This window comes from Mustelus asterias, unplaced genomic scaffold (assembly GCF_964213995.1).
Source record: "Mustelus asterias unplaced genomic scaffold, sMusAst1.hap1.1 HAP1_SCAFFOLD_738, whole genome shotgun sequence".
In the NCBI taxonomy this organism is placed as follows: Eukaryota; Metazoa; Chordata; class Chondrichthyes; order Carcharhiniformes; family Triakidae; genus Mustelus; species Mustelus asterias.
This window is the reverse complement of record NW_027590687.1, coordinates 8,026-22,388: the sequence shown is the minus strand read 5'-3', so window position 1 is coordinate 22,388 and position 14,363 is coordinate 8,026. Positions and strand designations below refer to the sequence as shown.

The 14,363-nt window shown below is 40.7% G+C and overlaps 1 long non-coding RNA gene across 1 annotated transcript; it reads right to left on the bottom strand.

The window, feature by feature from the left end:
- Positions 1-812: 812 nt before the first annotated feature.
- On the bottom strand, positions 813-13,719 carry LOC144487334 (uncharacterized). Its single transcript, XR_013496394.1, has 2 exons — positions 13,492-13,719; positions 813-2,113 (listed from the first exon to the last, which is right to left on the bottom strand). It is a non-coding gene; the product is annotated as an uncharacterized LOC144487334 (long non-coding RNA).
- Positions 13,720-14,363: the final 644 nt, after the last annotated feature.

Below are 14,363 nucleotides of genomic sequence, written 5' to 3'. Positions count from 1 at the left end.
ACAAGAAAGTCATATAAACCTTGATGTTAATTTGGGGTGGATATTGGGTTTATGGAGCTGAATGAGATGACAAACCATCTGGTTCCCTCAAAACACGAGGTTGAATGATTTTAACTCCCGGGCCTCATTAACATTAGTTGACACTGATTCCTGACAAGTGGTTCAGGTGCTGAAAACCCATGAATTTGTTCCCTGGTGACGGATTGTGGTTGGTGGGGGCGGTGGGGCTGGCCGACTCAAGATTGTAAAACCTCTAGTCGACTCATGGTTAAAAGGGCTTCAGCATTCCAATATATATCAAGGTGTGACTTTGCTGTTTAAGTGTACTCATGCAGTGGACAGCTTTCCTGTACCTGAAATCAGGCAAGTTAGAATGATGGGAGTGTTAGCTTTTGAGGAGGGGTGAGAGATTAAATTTGCCCCTGGAGTTTTTCGTCAAAAGGAAATATGCTACATTTTTTAATACTTAAATAATATACATTATTTTGTTTTTACAGATCATGTAACCACATTAAGCTATCAACATTTTTAAAGCATTTTTCAGATCATCTCCCTCATCTTATCAAAAATGCTTGTGCTTCTATACCCCGTAAACAATACATTTCTTGAAAACTGTGATCTCCCATTATATAGGCACCCAATTAATCTACCATCTATGGCTTAATGTGGCATCCAAACTTTTGAATGAAAATATATTCTATAGATTTGGAGCAACTTTGGAATCGTTTAACTATTAGTGCTGGCCTAGGAAACAAAATGTTCACCTAAAAGTATAAAACTAGTGCTGAGAAGGAAGTTTTTGATTACAGAAGAACATGCAAGCCAAATTTATTTCCAAAGATACAACTTTTTGCAGGTACAGGAAAGAAAATTATCTTGAGAATATCAGTTGAGTTAGTGTACAGAGATGCTAGTTACAGTAGTTCCTGAATTTTGTTTGAAGCAAAAAGACAGACAAATAGCCTTGTTCACACTGCAGCTGAAATAGTGGCATAATTCCATAATGGTTATCATTCTAATTACTTTATAATAATTGCAGATGTTGAGCTGCAAATTAACCATGAAGGTGCATTATTCATAAGATTAGATAGACCTAAATTGTAGCAACTTTTAAATGTAAAAAAACCCTGAGTTTGTAACTGGCTTTCCAGTTTTTTTTAAATTGTTTATTGGTATCACTGAAAATGGTTATAACACCTTAGGGAAATAACTATCAAGTAACCCCTCTGAAGGGCTATGGCCACTTCATTGCAGTGTGAATGGGGCACCTTGTCTTACTCTCACAAACAACTGCAGGTACCTCACAGCAATAATAGACCATCAAAATGTTGTGCCCATATATTTGAACAGAACACAACGTATTTCAAAATGGGAGGATAAGGAATTAACTAAGCATTAAGACTGAGCTTAACAGCATTGTCATATCAGACTTGTAAAGAATACATGCCTTCATAATCACAACACTGATGTTATTTGTCAACCTTCCTTCCATTCCCCATTATTCTGACAGCCAAGATCCATGAAACATTTTTAACACCTAATCTTCATTTTACACCAGTTTTTACTTAACCATGCCAAAAAATGTAAATTTACCTTTTAGATTTTAACAAGGTTCTGATTAGAGATCTAACATGACACGAAACTACTAATCAAGTGTCTTTTGTTCAAAGGTGCAACCAGTCTCCTCTATGATATAGATTTATTACTAACTTGAATAATTTTACTGAAAGTAATTGTCAGTCCCTCAGATATTTAAAAATTTGGCCAAGCAAGCTTTACAGAAAAATCTAGAAGCATTTTATTTTTGGGACAGTGTCAGCGTAATCTTAAACCAGAATATTCAGTAAGATCCTGTTGGCATGTATGACTAGTTAGTCAGTATTTACATGATCTAACTCACTACATCTTACAACCTCTATTTTCTAAGATAAATTTAGAACATTGTGTGTTGAGCTGGATCCATGGCACGCACATGAACACTTGGCAAGCAGAACCAAGAAAGGGGCAGCTCCCTGCTTGAGTTGTCATCATGAAATTTTATATTCAGGTAATAATCACCAGCATACAGGAATAGGAGAGCTCCACTGCAAACAAAATCTTCAGTGGATTTCACCTGAAAAATAAAATAAAAATAAAATACCATTTAGCAGAAATGCATATAGCACAAAATAGGAACTCTTTATTAGCAGACCAGGGACAGACCTACATAGATAGAATGTGGGCTGAAAACTATCTTTCTTGTGAATCCAACCAACAGACACCATAGGATAAAGCAAGCCATTTACCACAAGGGCACAAAATCAATGATTAACACTTATCTTATCGATCTCTCGATTCCTGTTGGTGCTGTATTACGCAGGAATCTTTAAAAATGGCACAATATAAAATAGGTTTACATTTTAGAAGCTGTGTGTTGTGCATTAATCTGTGCTTTATTTGTCAGTGTTTGGTACTTGAGTGTTTTTACTTATTTGTAAGAAGTGAGTCGAGCAGATCTAGAGGTTCTCTGTCTGAGTGTTTCAGTTGCACTTTAAACCACAATACAAGGTTTCTAATACATTTTTACATTTTAATATTAGATGTCTAGTTTTTTCTTATTCATTCAAGGGATGTGGACTTCACTGACTAGACCAACGTTCATTGCCATTTCTAATTGCCCTTGAGAACGTGGTGATGGGCTGCTTCTTGAACTGCTACAGTTCATGTGGTGTAGGTACACTCAGTGTGCTATTAGGAAGGGGGTTCCAGGGTTTGCACTCAGTGACAGTGAAGTCAGGATGGTGAGTGGCTTGGAGAGGTACTTCCAGGTGTTGGTGTTCTCATATATTTACTGCCCTTGTTCATTTAAATAGTAATGGTAGGGGTTTGGAAGGTGCTGTCTAAGGAGCTTTCGTAAGTTCCTGCAGTGCATCTTGTAGATGGTACACACTGCTGCTACTGTGTGTTCTTGGTGGAGGGAGTAAATATTTGTGGAAAGGTTGCCAATCAAGCAGGCTGCTTTGTCCTAGAAAATGTCAAGCTTCTTGAATGTTGTTGGAGCTGCACACATTGAGACGAAGGAAGAGTATTCCATTACACTTCTGACTTGCGTGTTACAGATGGCGGACAGGCTTTGGGGAGTCAGGAGGTGAGTTACTTGCTACAGGATTCCGCATCTCTGACCTACTCTTGTAGCCACAGCAGTTGAGTTTCTGGTCAACAGTAACCCCCAGGATGTTGATAGTGGGAGGTTCAGTTATGATATTACCATTGAATGTCATGTGACCATGCTTTTATTTTTTAGAGAGAAGCCAAAAAAAAGTTCAATTGTCAGAAGAATGTCCTCTTAGACATGTAATTTTAATGTAAGGGTGTCCTGTTTGTGAAGATTGCAAACAAAAACACGTGAAATACTTTGGAAACAAAAGAGGACATACTGTCACTTAAAATTAAATGTTAAAATCTGATACCAGTCCGACAATACCTTGTTAACCTATTTGACAACATTTAATTGAGTTAAATGTTAGGTGCAGTGGCTCTGGGGACTCAGTGGCTCTTAGCAATAGAACTAGCTTAATAACCAACCTGGTGGAAATTTACTGTATATGGCTGTACATGGTTCAAATAGAGGCAGACATTCACTTTCCAAAGAAAATGTCACAAAAAACCTTCAAACATGGCTGAAAAAGGTGAGAAATAAAAGGGAAAGACTGAAGCACCAATAATACTTTGGCACCCTTTTCAACACAATTTTCAACACTTCATCATACATGAATCACAAGAAGTTAGCATGCAGGTCCAACAAATGATTAGGCAGTCAAATGGAATGTTGGCACTTATGCCAGGGGAATGAAATATAAAAGTAGTGATGTTTTGCTTCAGCTATACAGAGCTCCATCTAGAGTACCGTGTACAGTTTTGGTCTTCTTATTTGAGAAAAGATATAAATGCATTAGAAACAATTCAGAGAAGGTTCAATCAACTTTCACCTGGGATGGCGGGTTTAGTCTATGAAGAAATGTTTGGCAGGCGGGCCTGGATCCATTGGAGTTTAGAAGACTGAGAGATGATCTAACTGAAATATAACATCCTGAGGGGACTTGACAGGGTGGAAGCTGAAAGGATGTTTCCCCTTGTTGGAGAGAGGCAGTTTAAAAATAAAGGGTCTCCCACGCAAGACAGAGATTAGAAGATTTTTTTCTTCAGAAGGTCATGAGTCTTGGAACTCATCCCAGAAAGCAGTGGAGGCAGTGTTATTGAATATTTTTAAAGCAGAGATAGATCGATTCTTGACTAACAAGGGAATCAACAAGGGATAGGTGGAAATTGGAGTTGATGCCACAATTGGATCCACATGATCTTACTGAATGGCAAAACAGGCTCAAAAGGCCGAATGGTCTACCCCTGCTCCTAATTCATATGTTCATAGAGAGTCATAGACTCAGAGGTTTACAGCTTGGAAACAGCCCTTCGGCCCAACTTGTCCATGTCACCCTTTTTTTTAAACCCCTAAGCTAATCCCAATTGCCCACATCCCTCTATGCCCACCCTACCCATGTAACTGTCTAAATGCTTTTTAAAAGACAAAATTGTACCCGCCTCTACTACTACCTCTGGCAGCTTGTTCCAGACACTCGCCACCCTCTGTGTGAAAATATTGCCCCTCTGGACACTTTTGTATCTCTCCCCTCTCACCTTAAACCTATGCCCTCTAGTTTTAGACTCCCGTACCTTTGGGAAAAGATATTGACTACCTAGCTGATCTGTGCCCCTCATTATTTTATAGACCTCTATAAGATCACCCCTCAGCCTTCTACGCTCCAGAGAAAAAAGTCCCAGTCTATCCAGCCTCTCCTTATAACCCAATCCATCAAGTCCCGGTAGCATCCTAGTAAATCTCTTCTGCACTCTTTCTAGTTTAATAATATCCTTTCTATAATAGGGTGACAGAACTGTACACAGTATTCCAAGTGTGACCTTACCAATGTCTTGTACAACTTCAACAAGACGTTCCAACTTCTGTATTCAATGTTCTGACCGATGAAACCAAGCATGCCGAATGCCCTTTTCACCTCACTGTCCACCTGTGCCTCCACTTTCAAGGAGCTATGAACATGTACCCCTAGATCTCTTTGTTCTGTAAATCTCCCCAATGCCCTACCATTAACTGAGTAAGTCCTGCCCTGGTTCAATCTACCAAAATGCATCACCTCGCATTTATCTAAATTAAACTCCATCTGCCATCCATCAGCCCACTGGCCCAATTGATCAAGATCCCACTGCAATCGGAGGTAACTTTCTTCACTGCCCACTATGCCACCAATCTTGGTGTCATCTGCAAACTTACTAACCGTGCCTCCTATATTCTCATCCAAATCATTAATATAAATGACAAATAACAGCGGACCCAGCACTGATCCCTGAGGCACACCGCTGATCACAGGCCCCCAGTTTGAAAAACAACCCTCTACAACCACCCTCTGGCTTCTGTCAAGAAGCCAATTTTGTATCCATTTCCCCTGGATCCCGTGAGATTCAACCTTATGCAACAACCTACCATGTGGTGCCTTTTCAAAGGCCTTTCTAAAGTCCATGTAGACAATATCAACTGCACTGCCCTCATCTACTATCTTGGTTACCCCTTCAAAAAACTCAGTCAAATTTGTGAGACATGATTTTCCACTCACAAAGCCACGCTGACTGTCCCTAATCAATCCTTGCGTCTCTAAATGCCTGTAGATCCTGTCTCTCAAAATACCTTCCAACAACTTACCCACCACAGATGTGAGGCTCATTGGCCTGTAGTTCCCAGGCTTTTCCCTGCAGCCCTTTTTGAACAAAGGCACAACATTTCCCACTCTCCAATCTTCAGGCACCTCACCCGTGACTATCAATGATTAAATATGTACATATTTAATTAAATAAAGCAGTAGAAATAATAAAACCATGGGGCTGATTTTCTTCTTATTTTCACTTGATTTGCACCCAGATTATGGCACAATTGGCCAAACAGCATAAAAAACCATTGGGGAATTTTAAATATCCGATAAATTATCCAAAACTACATACACTAGTGTTTTCCATGATCTTTAATGCTTGCTCAAGATTTGATTCAACCCAATCAAGCTATGCCTATAAAACTACAAATGATGCCACTCTTAAATACCTCAAGGAATGCTTTCATAATAGCTAGAGAAATAATGAAATAAGAAATTGGTTGTATTGCCCCATAGAAGATTTTATAATTGTAATGATGTGGATTAATTTTAACAGATTAATTAATCTAATTTCAAGTGCATTTTAGGTGCAATGTTCTGATTGCACCCAAAGCATAAACTCTACCCCAAGAGTAGCATCAAATGTTTCACCTTGGGTTTGGGGTCTAGATTTTTAGGGTTTGTTTGTTATCCTAAGAATGCTACTGTAATACTGTATGTACTGTTATTCATATTAAAAAATCTTCTTTATTGACAGATGTGTATATCTCAGTACTTTACACGGAGTTGTCCTTCTGCTTCCCACCAGATCCCAATCTCTTAGTCATGGAATATAGCATTGTAGTTACATCAGAGTCAGGTGCTCCTGATGTTAAGCCTTTACACTACATTGCCTCCCAAAGTCTCAGACTTCACAGGGTTAGTCTCGGTCGTGCCTCCACCAATATCCCTGATCTAGTCCTGATTTCTTCTTGAGGTTGAGGACAAAGTGTATTTTCATGTCACTCGATAGAAGTGACTTCCACCTGGGTCCAGCATGCAATGGTTGTATACCGCTTCTCTGTATCCATAAGAGATTGAGAGGCATAATACACTGGTCTTCTTTGAACTTGTATCAACACTGTGCCCAAGCCTGTAGATGATGAATCCACTACTACAATTATTGGCAACTCCAGAGGGCAGTGAAGTAGATTTAGAACTAATTTCTGGTGAAATTAGGAAATTTTTGATTTTGTCAAAAGTGTTTTACTGGTCAACTTTTCAGCACCACTGTTGACCTTACCTCAATATCTGTCATAATGGCTTGATAACAATTATGACAAATCATTCATTTCCACCATGTTTGGTAGGAACTTGCCTATTTGGTTGACCATCCCAAGGAATCTTTGTAGTTCTGTGATGTTTTTAGGCTGTGGGATCTCTCTGATCACCTTGGATTTCTGTGGGTTGGCTGTAATTTCTGAAGCTTCCACAATGCATATGTTTTGGAAATTCACATTTGTCGTCTAATGTCAAACCTGCTTCTTATAGTACTTCACAGACTGCTCTCACTCAGCTGTCATGTTTTTCCCTCAGTGAATGTTGTATGAGAACGTCGTCCATATGGCATATTGCTTCTTTAATGCCTTCCAGGGTTGGAGACATTGTTCTTTGGAATATCTTGGATGCAGAAGCAATTTCAATTGGTAAACTGTTAAAGCAATAATGTCTAAATGGGGTGATAAAAGCAGTTACCAATCTGGATTCTTTGTCCAGAGGCAACTACCAAAAGCTGCTGTTAGTATCTAATTTTGTGAAGAGGCTGCTTTGTGCTAATTTGGTGAGGGGAAAGTCGTGCTTGACGAACTTGTTGGATTTTTATGAAGATGTGACTAGTGCGGTTGACGGAGGGGAACCGGTGTTTTTGGATTTCCAAAAGGCGTTTGATAAGGTGCCTCACAAAAGGTTGCTGAAGAAGATTGGGTCACACGGAGTTGGGGGTAGGGTGTTAGCGTGGATTGGGGATTGGCTATCTGACAGGAAGCAGAGAGTCGGAATAAATGGGTGCTTTTCTGGTTGGCAGATGGTAACTAGTGGCGTGCCGCAGGGATCGGTACTGGGGCCTCAACTATTTACCATTTATATAGACGATCTGGAGGAGGGGACTGAGTGTAGGGTAACAAAGTTTGCAGACGACACAAAGATAAGTGGAAAAGTGAATCGTGTGGAGGGCGTAGAAGGTCTGCAGAGAGATTTGGACAGGCTGAGTGAGTGGGCGAGGATCTGGCAGATGGAGTATAACGTTAACAAATGCGAGGTTATTCACTTTGGAGGAAATAATAGCAAATTGGATTATTATCTAAATGGAAATAAATTACAACATGCTACTGTGCAAAGGGACCTGGGGGTCCTTGTGCATGAGACGCAAAAGCCCAGTCTGCAGGTGCAACAGGTGATCAAGAAGGCAAATGGGATGTTGGCCTATATCGCAAGGGGGATAGAATATGAAAGCAGAGATGTCTTGCTGCATCTGTACAGGGTGTCTTGCTGCATCTGTACATTGGTGAGGCCGCAGCTGGAATACTGTGTGCAGTATTGGTCCCCTTATTTGCGGAAGGATATATTGGCCTTGGAGGGAGTGCAGAGAAGGTTCACCAGGTTGATACCGGAGATGAGGGGCGTTGATTATGAGGAGAAACTGAGCAGATTGGGTTTGTACTCATTGGAATTTAGAAGGCTGAGGGGGGATCTTATAGAGACCTATAAGATAATGAAGGGGCTGGATAGAGTAGAGGTGGAGAGATTCTTTCCACTTAGAAAGGAAACTAGAACTAGAGGGCCCAGCCTCAAAATAAAGGGGGGTCAGTTTAGGACAGAGTTGAGGAGGAACTTCTTCTCTCAGAGGGTGGTGAATCTCTGGAATTCTCTGCCCACTGAAGTGGTGGAGGCTACCTCGTTGAATATATTTAAATCACGGATAGATGGTTTCCTGATCGGTAAGGGAATTAGGGGTTATAGGGATCAGGCGGGTAAGTGGAACTGATCCACTTCAGATCAGCCATGATTTTATTGAATAGCGGGGCAGGCTCGAGGGGCTAGATGGCCTACTCCTGCTCCTATTTCTTATGTTCTTATGTGACTTTCATCCACTGATGCCATCAGGTGGATCTGGCGTTCTAGTGAATTAGTGAATTTAGACAAGGCCACTCAGATTCTAACTGAATCATTAGACACCATTTGTCTGTTGCTGTAACATATGCTCAATAGCGTTCTTGACTTTGTCTTTGAGTGGGTGAGGGAACTTTTTCACTGTGAAGAAACATTTAGGCATAACATCCATCCTTAGGGTTATGTGATATTCTGTTTTATCTTGAAAATAGAGTTGGAAACTCGTTCCCGACTACCTTTTGCGATGATGCGACTGTGCTGTTATGCCATTGAATTAGATGTATCCCTTAACAGCACTAATGAAAGGATTGGCTTCCAGTTGCTTCCTGACCAAAGAGGTCTTCTTCATTTGTAACTATCCTGAATTGTGTCCACTCTTGCTGCACCAAGTAGTGAGAGTATTTCCCAAGAAGGAGCCCCATAGCCCAGCACAGCAGTCCTCCCAGTCTCCTCATACCCTGCCTAGACAGAATCACTGGTACTTTCTTCTTCAGTGAACGCCAGTACTACATGACTACCAAATGCTGCTTCTGCATGTCTACTTTAGGAAAGAATTCAACGCTCTCTCCCTCACTGTGTGCCCGAGATGAGCCTTGAGCCTCACATGAAGGTAGAGTTTCCTTCTGCTGTTCTCCAGCCTCCTCCAGTAATACTGGATCCATTGTTATTGTGCTAGACATTCCTACCCTCCCCCGTTGAGCTTATCACCTGCAAAATGCCCATTACTCATGTGGATCTCTATCCACCCCATCTCGAGACTGTATGAACCCCAATTTAATTATGTCTTCCCAATCTACAGTTGTAGATGCCTCCAGTCAGCATCACCATTCCCTCTGCAACCCAATACAGAGCTTGCCAAGCCCAGGGACAGGACCATAAGAGAGCCCTGCCAAACAAGCTGTGCGTTATTCCTGTGGAAGACACAGCTCTTGCCCCTCCCTGCAGCTGGAGTACACCATGTTTTCAATGATTGTTCATGCAGCACTTCTGCACTATCTCCTATCTTGGACTTCAGACTGCGAGGTCAACCTAGCCCCTGGATTATCTGTATTCTGTGACTCCTTTAAACTTCACAACAGGAGTGTCTGCACTCTATGACTGCAGTCTGCAAGCCCCAAACCAAAGCCTTCAACCTTCAGAGGTACCCATTTCCCATGCTATGAGAACTAAAGACAACAGCCCTTCCAAACCACGCACCCCCAACTTCTGAGTCTTCATGCGAACCATCCCTGGGTGCCACACTAACAACATCCCATTCCTCGCCTCCTATTCTGGAATCTGTGTGTACTGCCTTCCACTGAAAGACGTGTTATCCCTTTGACTGCCTTGTTTGTCAGCATTTCATACCCCCGTGTTCGGCTCCAGCTTCCCACCCCTTAGTCTTCCTTCTGCCTTCCATTGTTCATCATCCTCCTCACTCCTCTGCCTGCCATCGTGCCCCCTTGCCCTTCCACTCCCACTGCCCTTGCACAGTCTTCCTTCCCCAATGCCCCATTTGTGTTTGCCTTTCCCCCTCACTGTCCTTATACAGATTTCCTTCCCCAGTGCCTTCCCTTGTCTTCATCATCCCTACTCCCCCTTGCACCCCACCACCAGTCAAAATTCTAATCTGTAAAAGTTCTGCAGCACAGTGGTGTCCTTGTGGACTATGGTGTCAGCCACCAGGAAAAGATTGAAGATCCCTATACTCGCCAACCCCAGACACAATACTGGTTAGTGTCTAAAAGTGGAATCATCAGCATAGTGGTGCCCTTGCCGACAACATCGGCAAAGTGCAGGAGACCATCAACCCTACAGCCTCAGTAGTGTGTCATTGAATGCAACAAGAGCTATGGCAGATAGGCTTGATGTCACAAGGGAACTAAGGTCCAACTTGTGCACACCACTCATTTTTAAATGGGTTTGAGACTGACGTAATTTCCAGCTGGGTGGCGCTAGATGGGAAGGTAGGAGGAGATTCTGGCGAGCAGCTGCTTTAATTAGTATTCATGATATGTAAATAAATGCAAATGGTGTTCATGCCACTTGATAACTGAGTCACTATTAACATGACATTGGGACAATTGCAAACTGTTCTTCTGCTAGCAGTTTCCGACTTTTTGCCTCCTGTTAGATTCTCCGTTCCCACCTGCCACAAAATCCACCCTAGGATTCTGCCCAATTTTGCACAGCTAATGGCATTAATGGCACATCTGCCTTTGCTTGAAGTTGCTGTAACATTTGCACATAAATAATTGAGTGTCATTAACCTCTCCATTATTTTGACAGATAACGACAGACTAATGTACAAGTTGAAAGTTATGACCAGCCATCAAAATGCTATCGACACAGTAGGAAAAGCAGTTGGTGCATGAACTGCCACCATCCAAGTGTGCTTTTAAAAATATATATTTATCTCATAAACTACAAAGAACAAAGAAAATTACAGCACAGGAACAGGTCCTTTGACCCTCCAAGCCTGCACCAACCATGCTGCCTGTCTGAACTAAAACTTCCTACCCTTGCTCGTGATAGCAAATTTCTGTTAGTCTATTATGGCAAAAGCTTTAGCTTTTAGTTGTTTATAATAAATAATATTTGTTTAAGAAAGGAGAAGAGCAAGCAGCATGCAAAGATTTTATGATATCAAAATCGCAAGTGATGTAAGGATGCATTTCAAAATGATTTATCTCATTGTAATCTAAAAAAATAATTTCTCAATATAATGCAAGAAAAAGGAAGAATCTAACATAAAGATACTTAGCTGAAATGACCTAATTCCAGTTAGATGAGTGGGGATCTACCATTTAAAGTTTATTTATTAGTCACAAGTGGGCTTACATTAACACTGTAATGAAGTTACTGTGAAAATCCCCTAGTTGCCATAATCTGGTGCCTGGTCGGGTACACTGAGGGAGAATTTAGCATGGCCAATGCACCTAGTTAAACAAAAAGCAAAAAAAGTCTAAACCAGCTTTCTGACAAATAAAGGTAAGGATATCATGCATATTAAGAGTAAAAATCTAATTAAAAATAAGTGTATATTAAACGTAAGGATATAATACAGTTGAGAATACAACTCAGAAAATCATAAAGCAGAAAGGGCAGTTAAGACCCAGTACATGGAAGAACAAAACAAGACTGGTGGTCAAAATGAAGTGAATTACCCATATTTTAATGGATCATCCATGAAGTGATGGGAACACTTTAAAATTAAACAGCCAGTTTTCTGTTGAGCGTGATGCAATGGTGTAGAAATATTCAAATCAGCTTTTACAGGAAAAGATGAAAATAGAACTGAAAGAGCAGCTAAGGAAGATGCGAAAGAGCCATAACTGTAGATGAGTTTGTCAAAGCAAGCTTCAGAAAGGCAGTAATTTACTGTAGTTTTGTAAAAGTCAGAACTAATTCATTAGAATTCTTGAGGAAATCGTAATGTGGTTGACTCTCAAATGCCTTCAGAAATGGAGGGCAGTTAGGGATGGGCAATAAATGCTGGCCCAATCAGCAATGCTCACATCCTGTAAAAATTAATTTTTAAAATAAATAAATAAATAGGAATTTGGTAAGCATTGCACCCATGAATTTAGAGCCGCCGTTTTGATCGGGTGAGAATTGTCAGTAGCCACTTGGACAAGAGATGACGAGGGGACAGAAAGTTTAATCAAAATATGGAATGCTATATCACAACTCTGGTATATCCTCCTGAAACCACGTTGGCACAGAGCTACCATACTCTACTTTGACACAAACCCTTTTGCACCCTCAGTAAGGATTAAAAAAAAATTCAACCATTGTGAAAGAGTATTTTGTTTTAAGGGCCAAGGCCAGGCCTTAATCAAAGTTCGATCCTCTTTATCTTTCAGAACCAGCTTACCCCTTTTCACTGATGCTATACAACATTCCAGATTGAAGATTTTCAATTACTTTTTCCAAGTTGTACAAAAGGTAATTTTAATTGTTCTTTTCTCAAGTTTTCCAAGATCGTTGTTGTGGACCCTGTTTTGATAGTCCTGGAAATGGAATAATGGCGAGGGCAAAGGGACCAATTGTGGGCTTGCTCTGATTAGTTATATTCTGTAATGATGTGGAGCAGAAAATAACTGTTTTAGGCTATCACCTTTGGTCAAATAGTATCAGAGATTCTGGAGGTGAAATCCACCTAAAGTGGCAGCATCAAAATGGCACTAGCAGATCGATAGTCCATTTTACATGAGTTTCTTTTTCATGGAGAAACAAAATCCTGAGGAGTGTAAAGTGAACTGTTCATCTGCCATCACCCAATTTGCCCAACAGCTCCAGATAAATTTCAACCCTTCTGAATGTCAGATAAGACACTCAGATAAGAGATACAACCCTGGCCTGCTTCTTGTGGAAAACTTTGCTTGACAATGTTAATCTTTATCCTGTCATGTCTATAGGAATTACTTGCTAAAATTTACTGACCATCTCTGAGACACTACCTCTTTGGCCAAGCTTTTGATCATCTGACTTATTATTAACTCCTTATATAGCTTGGTGCCATTCTTTGTTTAAAATGCAGCTGTGAAACACCTTGGGATGTTTCATTAAGTTATATAAATTTATTTTGTTATTAACAAAATATATTCTTTATAGCAACTGAACAAAATACAGACAGTGCATTTTTATTTCCAGATGGTTTACTTACTGCATTTATATAGAATGTATTGGATCCAATTAAAGTAACAGCATTGCCAAGGTTGTTGTTGTGCACCCCGTTTTGATAGTCCTGGTATGGGATGACAGTGAGGGCAAAAGGACCGACTGTGCGCTTGCTCTGATTAGTGAGCTTCACTTCCAGGGATGTCGGGTCACCAGCCTGACATTCCACCACAACATCACAATCGCAGGGCTTCCCAGCTACAAAAACATCTGTAAAAAAGAGAAAAAGAGAGGCCAAGATTTATAAAGAATCCTCAAGAAGCTTTGAGTGTGTCCCTATTGTTCTAATTCTCTCCTTTCTTGCCTGCATTCTGAAGGCATACTTGGAATGCAGTTTCATAGGTGCTGAAAGTGTTCCTCTGGTGCAACATTCAGCAGCTATCACTGTGAGGCATCATTCCCTCTCACTACATACATACAGTTGACACTCTGGAGCAGAATCACAAATTGACTTTTCTTCTCTCTCTCTCTCTCTTTCGAGCTCACGGATATTGAACTCAACTGGAGTATCTTCGCTGTGATCATAAAATCAGCAACCTATCCACAGACTGAGACTATAGTATATATCAGTGCCTCACGATCTATGCTTAAAGCTCAATGGATGAATCACAAACTATATGCTATGCATGTACCCACAATATACACCGCCAGCTGTTTTACAGGATGGATATTTGTTTAATCTTAAGTGGAAATAAACAGAATATATAAGCACGCCATATGATGTCCCTCTGTCAACATCTGTAATAGCGTGGCACTCCTCGGATGACGTCAAGACACTTCAGGTTTCGTTAGGAACAAAAGATATTTATTGATGAACAGAAATCAATTACAGGGGATTGCAGCCCATGGTTGCCTTGG